Source organism: Hipposideros armiger, unplaced genomic scaffold, assembly GCF_001890085.2.
Source record: "Hipposideros armiger isolate ML-2016 unplaced genomic scaffold, ASM189008v1 scaffold_95, whole genome shotgun sequence".
NCBI classification, from domain to species: Eukaryota; Metazoa; Chordata; class Mammalia; order Chiroptera; family Hipposideridae; genus Hipposideros; species Hipposideros armiger.
Genome location: NW_017731445.1, coordinates 2,312,258 through 2,327,731, shown reverse-complemented (window position 1 = coordinate 2,327,731; position 15,474 = coordinate 2,312,258). Strand labels below are relative to the sequence as shown.

Sequence of the window (15,474 nt, the reverse complement as noted above, 5' to 3'; positions counted from 1 at the left end):
AAAAAAAAAAAAAAGAATGTGGCTTAAAAAAAAAAAAAGAAACTAATTAGAGGAGAGCTCCATGGAGGGTGTGACGTTGATGAACACACCAACAGGCACTGGTTTACAAGGCCACAGCCAGTACACTACTGCTGTATATAATATGAGATATGACACAATATGATATGTAATCCAATATACTGTCATAAATATAACATAACTACACTATAATAATAGTTTGAATAATAATTCAAATGTATTGAGCATTCATTGTGTAGTAGACATGATGCAAAGTACTTTCCTGTGTGATTACTTATAATCATCTTCACAGTGTAAGTTGCATTATTGCCCAGAGGTTGGGAACTCATCTAAAGCCACCCTGTTAGGTGGTAGACGCAGGACACTGAAGCCCAGGGCTGTCTGCCTCCAGAGCGCCCATCCCACTTCCTTGCTTGGCTGTCTGTTTCCAGGTCACCTTTTCCTTACCAGGGTGGTAAAGAATAGTGTGGCAACAAGACCAGGTAGTAGCAACAGACAAGAAGATACTGAGAGAGTTGAAGTGAAAAATAGCTCAGCTGGGCTCTGGATTGGGAACACATGTTTAATTGGCTAGAGAAATGAAAGAAATAAGACGAAAAAGTTATTTTAATTCTGCTCAAATGTTCAGAGGACAAAATAGTTAATTTAAAGGTTTCTTGTTTTACAAAGTTCAGGAGAGTAAAGCACAAAAGAGGAAATGCTATGTTGATAGGAATTACATAAATAGATGAAGTTCCTTCCCCCACATAAAATTCATGCGAATTTATGTGTGCATTATCCAGATTTTAGAATTTCTTGTGTGTTTCCAAAATTATTCCCTACCTAGATAGTTCATTCATTTACTCATTAACTCAGATACTCTCTTTAATTTTTTTTCTTCATTCATTTCATTCATTCATTTACCTGTTTATTCAGTATCTTCCATGTACTAGATACCAAGGAAGATAACGGAGGCCTGAGAATTAAAAAAAAAAAATAATGCTGTGTCCTGCCTTAAATAGGAGGGAATGTAATATGCTCACAAGATGTGGTAATTTTCCTTTGGATCCACTCTCAGCACTCAGTTATCTGTGAATGGTCATCTGCTGGGGACAGACCCCTTTAGACCTCTGGCATGGCCCTATCATACTGTCGGGAGTTGCTTGTCCCTGATTTAGCCCTGAAAGTGGCGGTCTAGAAGATGAGACTCTGTGAAGCACAGAGGACATTAGATCTGTCCTCTGTCTCTCTGATTGGAGAAGTCCTGGTGCAGGTCTCAGCAAACCCTTATGAGATTCTGAGACATCAGAATCCTATAGGATTTTGAAGCCATCAAAACCTCCAGGAACTGATCAATCCAGTTTAGTCACTTGAACATTTCCCTCACATCTAGGGAGGGGCACCAGGCTAGACAGGGCAGGTGCCTGGGGCAGTGTTCATTCTCCTGCAACTGGTTGGCTGATGGCTACTTCCCAGGTCTGGCCTTTAGGCTTAACTCACAGATCCTAACGAATGTCTCAGCCCTCCAGCTCATTTCTCTGTACCCGAAAACAAACAGTGTTGAGCACCATTCTTGAAACAGCTCTAGAATTGTCCTTACCTCTATATGGCCTCTCTTAGGGCTCCTATTACACAAAGTCCCCAGACTGACTTCCATCCAATCATCCCATTTGAGGAGATATTGTAGTCACTAAAGATGGCTTATGTCAAAAATGGCTCCCTGTAGTGATGACAAATATCTTAAGGATGTTTCTATGCCCGGATTTCCTTTTCTATAAAATAAACAGTTCAGATTAAAATAAGGCCTCGGTTTATTGAGCTTGGACTGTCTATGACTCTTGGAGTACTTTATGTATTATCTGCTTTGGCAGTTTGCACTGAGAACCACACTTCAGAGCCTTAGCACACCCAGATGTTTGCTCAAGTGGTAAGTGTATTCAGTTTTCAAGGGACACATCTACAAGCATCTTTGGCTTTTGGAGTTCAGGGGGGCAGCTAGCATTCCCAGTCCAGTCCTGAGGGATATAGCAGATACTCTATAAAAGAACACTTTGCTCTCCCTAGGAGCCAGTCTGTCCCCATGGCAGGGGGCAGTCTGGGGAGAGTAGCCACATCCATGTGCTCTGCAGCCTGGGTGGAATGCCCCAGGGGCCCACAATCCCAAGCGCCTATGAATGGAGAGAGGGGAACAGTTAGTCCCAGTGTGCATATCTGTAATCCTAACTCCTATTTGATTTTACAAACTTGGATGACTATAAAGCCTGGAAATGCTAATGCCCAGAGGCCATGCAGTGTAGTGGAAAGAGAACTGGCATCAGAAGTTCTGGTTTAAGTCTTGGCTCTGCTCTTACTAGCTACGTGACTGGGAGCAGGTCTCTTCCCTGTGTTAAGTGTGGGTGTTTTGTTTTTTTTTTTTATCTGTCCAATGAAGAGAATGAGGTCTTCCCCGATGACCTCATAGGGCTGGTCTTTGTTGGTTACTTTTCTTGCACACAGTGTACAAATCCACGGTGATGCCTTAGTCATGACTTAATGACAGTACTAGGGCAGGACAATGATAATATTACTATTTGTGGCAAATCGAATGTTAATAATTATTGCTACCAACTGTTGAGTTCTTATTGTGAGCCAAACACTGTGGTAAGGACTGTAAAAACATTATTTCATTGCTCAAGGTCACATGGCCAGTAAATCTTACAGCAGGACTCAACCCGGACGGCCCTGACTTCAGAGCCAAGTTCTTAACTGCATGCATACCTCCTTCCTTATGATCAAACAGCCAGTTTCCTCAAGCTGTGGTTTGCAGAAAAATGAGTGAGGTGTGTGCCTTGCCTGCTCACATTCACACAAGCAAAATTAATCAATCAAATCCTTTAAACCAGCCAAACACAGCAACTTTGGACTATCATATGTTAAAAGACATTTATGGAGCAGAGTTACATAAATACATGTGTAGAAACAAATGTTATCCTATTTCCACTAATATATATATATATATATATATATATATATATATATATATATTATTTTCTTGTGGAATTGGTGGAGGGAAACAGCATTGGGGAATCAGGGAAGGGGAACAGACAAGTTGCTGTCCTTTTGTTCTTCAGTCTAGTTGTGGAGGACATCGCTTCACTGGCCCATGTTGGTATTATCATTGTGCTCTTCCCGGGAGAGGCAGTTGCTCGCCAGCCATTGAATGGCCACTCATGGCGGCTCATGGCAGCTCACAAACGTTCATGCACGCTGCCGGCCAGCCCCCCTGCAGCCTACACCGTCGCTAGCGACTCACGGCAGCCCAGCTCCAGGTCGAGCTGTTGTTCAGCATCTTAGCTGTAGGGGCGCAGCATCACCGTCCCTCAATGTGGATCTGAACCAGGGCCCTGCTGGTCAGAGCTGGCATCCCAAGCCAACTCCTAACCAACACGCCACTCAGCCAGCCCTCCACTAATATTTTATCAACATTGCTTACAGCCTTTTGTAAAACTTTTTATTTTGTTAGGCTTGTATAGAATGGGTATCCATCCCAACCATCTAACCCCTTCATCCATTCCTACAAGAGATAATTTTTAACACCGGCTCAGTGCCAGGCACCAAGAAGTGCTCAGATTCAATGGTGAGTGAGGCGTTCCTACCCACAGTGATCATTCTAGTGGAGGATGTTGATAGGCATACAGTTAGAGCATGGGAGTCCTTTGACGCGTTCATGGGCAGGGTTCTCTCTGGAAATCTAGATGGCCTATAGTTTTTGTTTCATAGGGCAACCAACCTCTTCTCAATGGCTTACCACCAAAATCTCCATTGTTCTTTTGGGTGGGGAAGAGCTTCAACATTTTACATTCTCTTGACCTGCCTCCCCATCTAGACAAAATCTTAGAGCCACTGCTTTGGACCTGGGAGCAGGGCCAATGACCCACCTCTCTTGAAATACCATTCCTGCTCTAAGAAGCAGGACATTGGGTAGAGGCAGCAGCCTCTGACCCTCTCAGCTTGTTTCTCCCAATGTGGAATGTTCTTGTCGTCGCTGGGGGCTGCTGGGGGGCTTTCAGTGGTGAGATGCCCAGGGAAAAGGAAGCACGCAGAGCCAACATGAGGAGGAACTAGCTAGCCCAATTTATTCAGCAATAGCAATCATTGTATAGAGGTTTTGGGGGAGGAGAGCGCTCAGAAGAAGTGGCATGCTCCCTCCCCTGGCTGTGAATCACGCTAACGTAAAGAGCTTACATCACTGGAGCCCGGTACCTGTGCAGCAGGCTCCGGAGTCAAGATTTGTTATGTCTGGGCCAGGGTCCACATGTCAGCGGCCCCCGCTTGTGTGGGCACAGACCTTGTCCAGGGTCAGGGTCCGCACATCAGCCTGCACACAACTGACTCAGCCTGGGCCCTGTCAGTCCTCTTTCTGATCAAACTGTGGTGAAGGCAATTGATCCCAGTATTACTGGCCTTCTTTACCTGGATAGAATCAGTGAGGCTATGAGTGGGGCTGGATGGAGGAAGGGAGCCCCTGCCCTCTTGGCCAGACTTGCCTAGAAATTAGCCTCTGCAGCAGGCAGCTAGTGGGGGATGAGAACTTCTGGTGTCTGACCATCTGAGGGAGATACTAGAGCAACTGACTTGTAGCTTGGGGAAGAGGAATTCCCCTCTGGAGTGGAGCTTCCATCATGCTAATCTGGGAAGAGGGGCAAGGGATGGGGTAGATCATGACTCAAGTGACATAGGCTCTTACTGTTCTTACCAAGATTGAGTGGATTTTCTTGAATGAATGTGTCTTTATTTGCTGTATTCCCTTAGGCAGTTTACAGAGATTTTAAATAGTTGTTGGCTTTTATCAGTTAAGGTTGTTTTGTTCTGCTACACCAGAAGTCATGCCTCTCCAGTTTCTTTTAGATGAAACTTCACTGCTTAGGGTAAAGGCAACAAATAAGGATAAATACAAAAAGTTAAAAGAAACCTGAAGTCTAATTTGGCTATTGGTCATGTTTATTATTTACAAATAAATTATCTGTAGCTCATTAACTGGAAACTTGTTTCATTTGCATTGTAATTCATTAATCAAAAAATATGTTGAGTGATGAGGCTCTAATGTGGTGTGACTTTTTAGATAAATTCCAAGATTTGTATATCAAGTTCCAGTGGAACATTAAATAACCACTATAGAGGGTAAAAAAAAAATGTTGATTATATGCATTATCTATAATGCCGCTATTTCAGTATCTTAAGTGTGAGGGTGCTTATCTATCAAGAGTCTGGGTAGGTTTTAATACGTCTGCTCTGCACCATATCTCAAACTTGCAGGCCTGGTCACTGTAAGAAATTATTATATCTTATAGAACACATTGTCTTTGCTTTAATTAATTAAAAAGATATTTATAGACTATCTACTGCCCAGAAAGTCACTATGCTAAAAGGCAAATGTTCTACAAGATACGTGTCACCAAGGAGATAATCATCAAACTGGTGATACATTCTCTAAACACACACAAAAATTAACTTCTAACTCAAGACAGCATAGTTCAATGACAGATGAATAGCACAGAGGGATTTAGAGGTGGGTCGTGCCCTTTAGGGTTGAAGTCACATGTTTTAGTTAAAACAGTGGCTTAAAACAATGGCAATATAGTTTTTCTTTTTTCTCCTAAATCTTCAATTTGGGCAAGTCTTATTGGAGAAGGTGTGTCTCTGGGCTATGCAGTGTCACCTGGGGAGTAGCTGGTGGTTGATGGTAATTAACTAAGGGCTGGAGGATTTGCTTCTGTCACGTGACTAGTTAAGATGGTGCTGGCTTTGGGTGAGGTACTCATTGGATGCTAAGAGCCAGAGATCTTTGTTTCTCTCCTGGAAAGTTCTTGACAGCGGGCAAGAAAAAAACGTCATTGGAATTGCCTGTATTAGAGTCCAAGAATATTAGAGTTTGGGGGCAGGGGAAGAAATCAAATTGCAAAAAGATGAGAAAAGGGAGGGGGTTAAATTGTAGCAGGCTCATCTCTAATCCAGAAAGTAAACAGTAAAAGGCAAGAGAAAAATTAGTTGGTAGCCAGAGAGACAGTTCAATCAAATAAATGTTTTCTTTCAAGTTAGGAGAGATCAAATTATCATAGGAAGCAGAAAAAAGAAAAAAAGAAAAATGTTCAGTATGTGCCCTGCATTAGACTGTATTTCTAATGGTATTGCATTTTGAATAATCTACTTGGAATTACTAAGGTATTTCTTGGACTCTCTTGGGGTCTTGATTTGTTTAGATACTCCTGTGCCCAAGAAGAGAATACTCTAAAATTCTGACATTTCATCTTTATATAACCTGAATCCAATAGAATTTCTAGAAGAGAGTTAATTGTTCCCTAATCTTGTCTTCTTAGAGAATAGTCCATTTGTAGATTAAGAGAAGGCTGAGTACTTCCTGGCTTCAAGCAAAGCAAAACAGTGCTGAGGGGGCAGCCAAAAGAATGACTCTGAGTGGGAATTTGCAGAGAAATTGCAATAATTTTCTCCAAAGAGCTATGCGTAATTATTCGTAACCACCTGTATTGGCTTGCCATAGCTACCTGACACCAGAACACCCATAAACGACTGTGCTGATGATTTGCCTACTATAATATTTGCTACCAAGGGCTCTCATTGCTAGGAGGGAAGGCAAGGGGTGGCAAGGAAGTGACTTAGGAGAGCTACCATTGAAAGCCACTACTTCTGACAGCAACTGCTGCCACTGAGAGTTCCTGCTACAGAAGGTTCCAAGGTATAGTGTTCAGTGGGAACCATCTTCAGTTCCTGACAATCAACAGTGTTGGAAGCAGATTCAATTGGGCTTTTCCTAAAGGTACTGCTACCTTGGCTGGCAGTGTCAATAGATACTGCTGTGAGCCACTGAGAGGAAACTCTCCAGGGAGCTGCATTTAGATTAAAAAATAGGGAGGATTCTTTGGAGGCCAATGGTTCAATCTGCCCTCCTAGCAAGCATTGGCCTTACCATTGATGGGTAGAGTAGATTGACACTTAGTAGACTTCAAGCAAAAAGCAGGTAGCAGAGTGGAAAGAGCATGAGCCTTGGAGCCTGTTGAGATGGGTATGTATGCATGCCCTGTTACTGTCTAGTTTGTGCCAATTGATGATTTGTTTCAATTTCCTTGTCATAAAAATTAAAAAGAAAAATCTCATAAGTATGTTAGCGTGAGGGCCGAATGAGATAATACATGGAGTAGCACCTGGTATATTGTAGGTATTCAAAATGTAATAGCCAGTAGTATTCTTTCGTGTCTGGGCCTCGTTAAAATGGAAAGCCATGAAACTCCAAGGCATCTAGCCAATTATTGAGTCCTTGAATTATACCCTGCTTCTTATATTCCTATGGATATATATAGTTTGGGAAATATAGTTTGGGAAAATCATTAAATAAAGGACTAGAGGCAGGTTTTGTTCCTATGAGAGCCAGCACACTGTTACATGGAGATGGACTTGCGAATGACCCCAGAAATTTCATGTGCTTTAGAGACCAACGTACCCATTTTATGTATTTTTAATGATGACTCCAGGACATATTATCATCACACTGTTGAAAGGATTGTAGTCACAAAGGATTTTGTTTCTGGAAAAGGTTTTCAACATAACTTTTCTTCACGGCATGTATAAAAGATGAAAGCCTCATTTCTCTTTTAAAAACCCACTGTTGATGAATTTCCCCCTGCCCCAGCACTACATGTAATAGCTAGATGACTTGGGTACTGCTTTGCAATTCAAAATCGGGGCCTTCCAAAGATGCTTTTTGATTTGATGTTCGAGGTGGCTGAGAAGAAATGGACATTAAGTGACTGCTTGTAGCTTTGAAAGGTCATGATCCAGTTCTTTCAGCAGGCTAGAGAATGTCAATCAGTACCTGAACTTGAAGCCTCACAGTTTTCTGATTATAGATATGAATCATGTGACAGTGGCTAGTATCTCATTCTCATGCATATCCAGTGCGTGATTAAGTCAGGGCTCAAAATTGAAGGGCACTTCTGTGACTGGCATTTCAGAGATATTTATTTCAGTCCTATATTACCTTTCTCACTTAACTCCAGCATCAAAGGAATTTGAAAAAGTTGGCTGGTGGGTATAGGGGAAGGTAATTCCTCACTTTACATATAATCATTTACATGCTTAGAGTTCTCAAAATGTGTCATTTTTTTTACAACTCAAATTTTGTACGTAACTTGTTTGCTAGGGATAAAATAACTGGCACATTTCAAGAAACTAGTGAAGGATACGGAAATGAGCATTTGAAACATTGTTATACAATAAAAATCCATACATTTTTATGGTTAGGCTATAAGAGGTAATGCTACTTTAGGTGTAGCATCAAATCATTGATCCAATATTGAACAGTTTAGACTATTATAAACTATTACTTGCATCTAGTGTTTGGTACAGATAAAAATATTTCACAATTAAACTGTTTTTCACATATGCTGTATCATTAATACATTCAATCTCAAAGAAGTAGATGCACATGTTTGTTTAACAAATATTTATTAAAAGTCTATTTTGTGCCAACCCCTGAACTAACACTGCATTTTAAAAGGTCTCATCATAGCTGGGTGTACAAACAACAAATTATTGGGTTGTTGGAGAAGTCATGACGTATTTTGTCTATGTTTTTCAAAGGTCATTTATTTATATAAAGAACAAAGATCAATCAATGATATATTGCCCATTTTGTTCGATAACCTTTTGCCATCTTTCAGTAAACTTCATAATTCCTCGTTCATAGAAGGATCTGTCTTTATTTGCGAAAAACTGAACAAGGTGCTGATTTACAGCCTCATCTGCATCGAATGTTATACCACACAAAGAGTTTTAAAGAGAGCAAAACAAGTGCAAGTCTGATGGTGCAAGGTCAGGCGAGTATGGTGGGTGTGGCAACACATCCCATCCAAGCTCTAATAATTTTTGACGGGTGATCAAACTTGTGTGTGGTCTCGCGTTGTCATGATGGAACACAACTCCTTTACAATTAACAAGCTCTGGATGTTTCTGGATGATGGATTCGTTCAAACGGTCCACTTGCCAACAGTACACATTCAAATTGATTGTTTGGTTCCTTGGTAGGAGCTCGAAAAACATGACACTAAAATCCCACCACACTGAGAGCATAACCTTCCTCTGATGAATGTCTGCTTTCGATGTCGCTTGAGGTGAATCATCATGTTGGGACAAAGACCGTTTGTGCACCACATTGTTGTAAACAATCCACTTATCATCACCAGTTATCAGTCGCTTCAAAAAAGGATTGTTTTCCTCACGTTTAATGAGCATATTGCAGATGCTTATACGTGCTGTCAAATGAACTTCTTTGAGTTCATGCGGAACCCAACTATCAAGCGTGCTTACGTATCCCAGCTTCTTCAGGTGGTCATGAGTGCTTGAATGATGAATGTTCAATGTCTCTACAATCTCTCATGTCATGTAACATGGATTTTACTCGATCAATGCCTTTATTTTGTCATCATCACCTCGGTGGGCCTCCCTAACCGAGGAGCGTCATTGAGATCAAAATCACCAGCACGGAATTTCGTGAACCATTGTTGGCACTGACGTTCTTGAAGAGCATTGTCACTGTAAACATTATGCAACTTTTCACAAGCTTGATGCGCGTTCTTCCCTTTATGGAGGTAAAACAGTAAAATATGGCAAAAATGCAGTTTGGTCTTCCATCTTGAACTTGTTGTAAAATCTCCAAAACTCAACTAAATGGCTCAATTTTTTTTAGAGTAAAGCTAGAACTATCAGCTGTCAAATGACATAGCAATAACATAGATTCAAATGACTCTAGTATTTCCAAAAATGGACTAGTGCCATCTGTCGCAAACACGCATCATGACTTTTCCGACAACCCAATATATGGACACATAAATAATTAAAGAATGTTAAATGTACTATAAAGGAAATAGTGTGCAAGGGTGGTAAATTTTATGAGGTGATCTACTTTAGATAGAACAGACAAGGAAGGATCCCCTAAGATTTAAGAAGAGTGACATTTAAGCTGAGACCTAAAGAACAAGAAGCCAGCTATTTGGAGACTAGCAGGAAGGGTATTTTAGGCAGAGGAAAAGCAAGAACAGAATCCCCTCATGGGCGTGTTGTAGAAACTCAACATGGTGTGACTGAAGAAGCATGAGCAAGGAGGAGAGTAGAATGATACCAAGAGTATTTTCTGATTACCCCTGTTTAAAATATGAGGAAAATGAGGCTCAGAGAGTAACTGTTTAGGCATACAGAGGCAATATATGACAACAAGCCTAGGCAAGGAATCCTGGTCTTTTAGTTGCAATCTTAAGCCTGTTCTGCTATTCTGAAGAGGAGAGAGATGAGGGAAAAGATCGACAAGGACGCAAAAGTGATTATGTCTGGACCCTTGAAACTTGCTGTAATGCTATATAGGTTTACTACCATATTTTGGCATGTATAATGCGCTCCCGTGTATAATATGCATCCACATTTTTGACCAAACGTTCAGGGGGAAAAAATCTTTTAATTTTTTAATTCAGATTTTTATTTGTTTACATTTAGGTACTTGTTTTTTGTATTATAAAGGAATTTTAGCATTTAGTTTTTAACACATTATGGTACAAGAAATTTTATGTAACAAATAATTACAAAACACAAGAATAGACACAAGGTACAAAAGATTTTATGTACCGGTAACAAATCTACGATTTTTATGCATCATAGAAGGCCAATAACCCTTCATCGTTGTAAGTTTGTCGTAAGTTCAACAAAACCGATGATTCTATTCTAGGGTATTATTTTGCATATGGGTATCATTTTTTATTTCTAGAATTACATTTTTTATTCATAAGCATAAATAAAAGAATTGAAAATATTTATATATTATAGATACAGAATTAGTACTACCCATGTATACTGTGTATCCTTATTTTTCCCTCACAAATTTGGGCAAAAAAGTGTATATTATACACGGCAAAATATGGTATAGTTCTTCTTATCAATTCATTCATCCCTAAGAGTACTGACAACGTTCTAGTACAATAAAAATGAGAAGAAATGATGGCAAACTAAAATAGAGATGAGCCTTCTAAAAAGTAAAAAGTCACTATGAGGAAGGCAAAGGTATAACAACATTTTAGTAATAATACTGGTTCAACTTCCTCAACTTCAATGACTGCTAGAAACTGTTGGGAATCTTTTAGCTACTAAATGTATCATTTAGTTTGTAAAACACAAGCAAATTGACATATATCTAGGCATTCTGGCTTCTGTATTCCTTGGTATTTTGTTTTGACTTTGAAGTAAAATTATTTTTAACCTAAGACGTAGCAGATGTTTCTAGAAATGGTTCCCACTGTAGGAGGGAAGTCGAGTAGTGTTATCGCCTGACACGCTGCAATATCACAATTACTAAGAATCTCAGTTGGAGGGAGCCAAGCGGGATGGGATATTGGCAGTCGCAAATTTGCTAACTCTTGAGAGATGTGGTACCAATGGTAATTATAAGAGCTGTGTCGTTGGCAGGCTCAACCTTATAAACCACAGATTCAAGGCAAAATATACAACCCAAAAGGCCTTTCCCATGCCACTTAAAGAGCCCCTCCACTGTTGTCAGCAGAGGCGGACTGGGCTGTAAATCAGGCTTAGGACCCAACTGTGAGAGCCAAATTGCAGAGAAGGATTGATATGCAGCCCCCTCAAATCTCATATGTTGTCAGTGCCTTGCTAGGGAAGGAATAGGAAGGACCCTGGAACTTGGGATGGGGATCTGTAGATGGAAGAATTTGAGAATCCTGAGTCTTCAGAATCCCCTGAAAACCCGCTGGGCCATTCATCATTCCTTGCCAAAAAAATATTACAATGGCTTCCCTTGAGGCAGGTATCCTATATGATGAAAGCATTCCTTCCTCATGATTTCTCCCTACCTCCCTCACAACATCCAGGTCCATAACCACAATAAACTCCCCGAATCGTCCAACTGGTAAAATACGGTTGTGAAGATTAATACAGAAGATATGTGTGTTTAAGTTTTATAGTACTGCAGTAACAAGTTACCACAAATTTGTAAAATTAAATAATACAAATTTATTATCTTCCATCTCTGTATGTCAGAAGTCTGATGTGGTCTCACTCTGCTGAAATCAAGCTTTTGGCAGGGCTGCATTCCTTTTTGGAGGCCCTAAGGTAAATCCACTTCCTTGTTTTGTCTAGCTTCGAGGACACCTACCCTCCTTGGCTCATGACCCCTTCTTCTGTCTTCAAAGCCAGCACTGGCAGGCTGAGCCCTTCCCACATCACATCACTCTGATCTTGTCTTGCGCCTCCCTCTTTCACATATAAGATCCTTATTTTTACACTGGGCCCACCCAGATAATCCAGGATAATCTCCATATTTTTAAGGTTAGCTGATCAGGAACCTTAATTCCATCTGCAACCTTAATTCCCATTTGCCATATAATGTAGCAAATTCACAGGTCCCAGGGGTTAGGATGTGGACATTTTGGAGGTCATTATTTTGCCTACCACTATATATATGTAAAGAGGCTAAGATCAGTTTCTGATACATAGTAAATGCTCAATTAGTGTTTATTATTATTATTATCATTATTATTATTATTCTGTTTCTACCCCTGCTTGTAGGTGGAAAAAAATCACAACCATATGAATCAGAGGCATCTTAAACCCAATGCTCTCCCCTGCCCTCAGTAATATTCCCCTCTTCTACGTCTTCCTCTAATGTCCCCAAACTACCATTTTCCTCCCACCCCTTTCCCCAGTCCCTATGTCCTCCCTACTAGCAGATGGCTTTGTTGCCTACTTCAAACCAAAACCTAAATTTGGATAGAACTACATCAGCCTCTGCTGCTCCCACCTACAAATTTACCTACCACGGCTCCCAATCTTGGGTCTCTCCCAGTTGTCTTGGAGGATTACAGGTCTTCTCTCTTACTCAGGGTTGACTCCTCCACACTTCCTCGTGGCCACCCATCAACTGACAGGATTTCGCTCCCATCCTAGCTTCTCTACTTTTTCTCTGCCTTTCACTATTGACTATTACTCCTTCCCGAGTTGCTGTCTGCAATTTCTTGCTTTCCACAACAGGCTCCTGTGGCACTATTTTCTGCTGGTTCTCTTGGTACTTCTCTCATCACTTCTTGGTCCCCTTCAAAGTCTCTACCTCCACCTGCTTCCTAGTCTGTGGGATCTCCGCAGTCCTGTTCTTGACCCCTGCTGTTCTCATTTCACTGCCATCTGATGTTTGGTGCTCATGTCATTCATCCTTCTAAGACTCAGCACCTTTAGGAAGCCTTCCTTGATCTTTCCTCGGTGCCTTTTCTCTGAGTTTCCATAGTATTCGTGAGTACCTGTACCTCAGCATTTATATCATATTATATTGAAATTCTACCTTTGCTGGTCCATCTTACCTATCATACTATAAGCTCCACATAAATACAGATAAGATGTTAGTCATTTTTCTTTCTCTAGTGCCAGCTACAGAGCCTGGCACACAATTAACTCTTGATATAAGTTGGGTGAGCTTTTGAATTTGAAATAGAAATATAATGCGGAATACATAAAGTCCTGGACTTAATCTCTCTTGTCCACTAGATCCACTTTCTCCTGAACATTATCAATGTTCGATTACGTAGAAGGTGCTCCATAAAGTAAATTCACATTTTCTAATAAGTGTTAGTAGTGTCGTTCTATTTTGCATATACATCCACCAAAGCGAAAGAAACTTTGTTAGGCTGGTTAATGTATGATCATAAGCAATTTAATGTCAAGTAACTTTTCAAATACTGGTTCCAATTTCTGTATCCGAAATGCTTCCTTTGCTCAATATATTTTTGGAATGCCACTTATTAAAAGTTCTCATGTTTGTGCAGTGCTTACGTGGTTCTGAATGTCCACAACATGGCTTTTAGTGATGGATGGCTGATTAAAAGCTCTGAAAGTTCAGAAATAAGGTCAGATTTGCACAGTACTTAACTGTAGCCTCCACACACACACACAAAATTCCTTTTAATGACAATGAAATTTGGTAACTTAATTTTTAAATTTCCTATTCATGTCAGGAAATCGTGAAAGGGTAGTTTTTTGTTTGTTTTTTACCTGACTAGCCTCTTAACTTTGCTGTAAAATTATCAAAGTCTCCTGGGATGGCTGCTCTGTTTTAATTGTAAGGGGCATATGTTTTGTTGGTGGATGAAGTGATGCATCCGGACACCGAATATAATTTTGCAAAGTTCTTTGGCATGGCAGATGTTACACAAACAAGAGAAGATACTTAGGATAAATGGCCACATACAAATGCAGCTTCCTTTGCAGCTTTTCAATCTGGATATACTGAGTTAGGAAAAAAAGGGTTCAGTAGATTCACTTTGTGGTTCAACCTACCTATTTACTGGGTCATTCTTTTTTTTTGTCTCCGGCCATATTAAGTAATCTATATACACAGTACTGGATGGCTTCAGAAAATAGTAGAAATATATTTGGGTCACCCATGGAATAACTCATGGTTGTTGTTTTTTTCCATTTAGTATCACAGGATGGAAATTATCCCAGCTTGTTTTGTCAGCACAGGAAGCACTCAATAAATATTTGGTGTAATAAATCCACGTCAGGCTATGTCCCCAATGCTGGGATATAAAGTGAAATAAGACACATTCGCCCTGTAGGAATTCACAGTTGGGCACAAAAATCAGACACACTAACAAGGGGATAGTAAAATATGATATAAGCAAGGTGCAATGGGAACCTAGTAAAGGGTAAGATTGTTAGGTGGAACCAGGGGAGGATTCACAGTGAAGGGGGCATCCTTCAAGACACTGTAGGCAGAGAAGCTAGAGGAGAAGGGAGAAAGAAGGGGCCATTCCTTGAGGTCTCATTGTGTATGGGACTCTTTGCAGTTTGGTTCAGGTAAAGCATGAAGATGCTGGACATGAGGCGACAATAAATTAGGAGTAGAAGAGCGGTCTGAGGTTGGATAGTGAAAAGCATCATGAATCTTACAAGGCATTTGAATTTCATTTTTCCCACTGAAAATTCCATTTTTAAAGCTCCATGTTGCCTAGAAAGCTGGGTTTTCTGAAGGCCATTCCTAGCCATGCTAGTTTTATAGGATGTTAATAGGTGTTGTTCCCAAACCCCTGGATTTCCTGCAATTTGTACAGTCCATCCACCTGTAAGATGAAGTTAAACCAAATTATACTGCATTCCTAGACCCAATAGGTCGGCCTCCTCCCTGAATGGATCTTACCATTCCGTCCTTCAGCAAGATGAGGTTGGCCTGTGCTGAGAACTGTAACAAGAAATGGTTTGGTGTGACATTTATGTGTGCTGTATCTAAAGAGCTGGTTTATCTTCACCTTAAAGACAACTTGAGTTTTATCACTGATTGTGCATCATTTTTTTTTGTCATAAACACCAAGATGCCTAGAGCGAAATTTGTGGCTCACCTCCAAGGGAGTGTCCTTAGAGCATGCATTCTTGGGTATT

The 15,474-nt window shown here is 40.5% G+C and overlaps 1 protein-coding gene across 2 annotated transcripts in view; it reads right to left on the bottom strand.

Moving 5' to 3' along the window:
- LOC109384499 (cytochrome c oxidase subunit 6B1-like) overlaps positions 1–15,474 on the bottom strand; it is a 57,812-nt gene that overhangs the window by 4,169 nt on the left and 38,169 nt on the right. The window contains exon 1 of one of the 2 annotated variants that reach the window (XM_019645906.1): positions 1,598–2,911. The exons of the other annotated variant lie outside the window; for it this stretch is intronic. The gene's annotated coding sequence lies outside the window, so the exon portion shown is untranslated. Of the gene's footprint in view, positions 1–1,597; positions 2,912–15,474 lie in introns of those variants that run through there. 2 annotated transcript variants of the gene reach the window in all.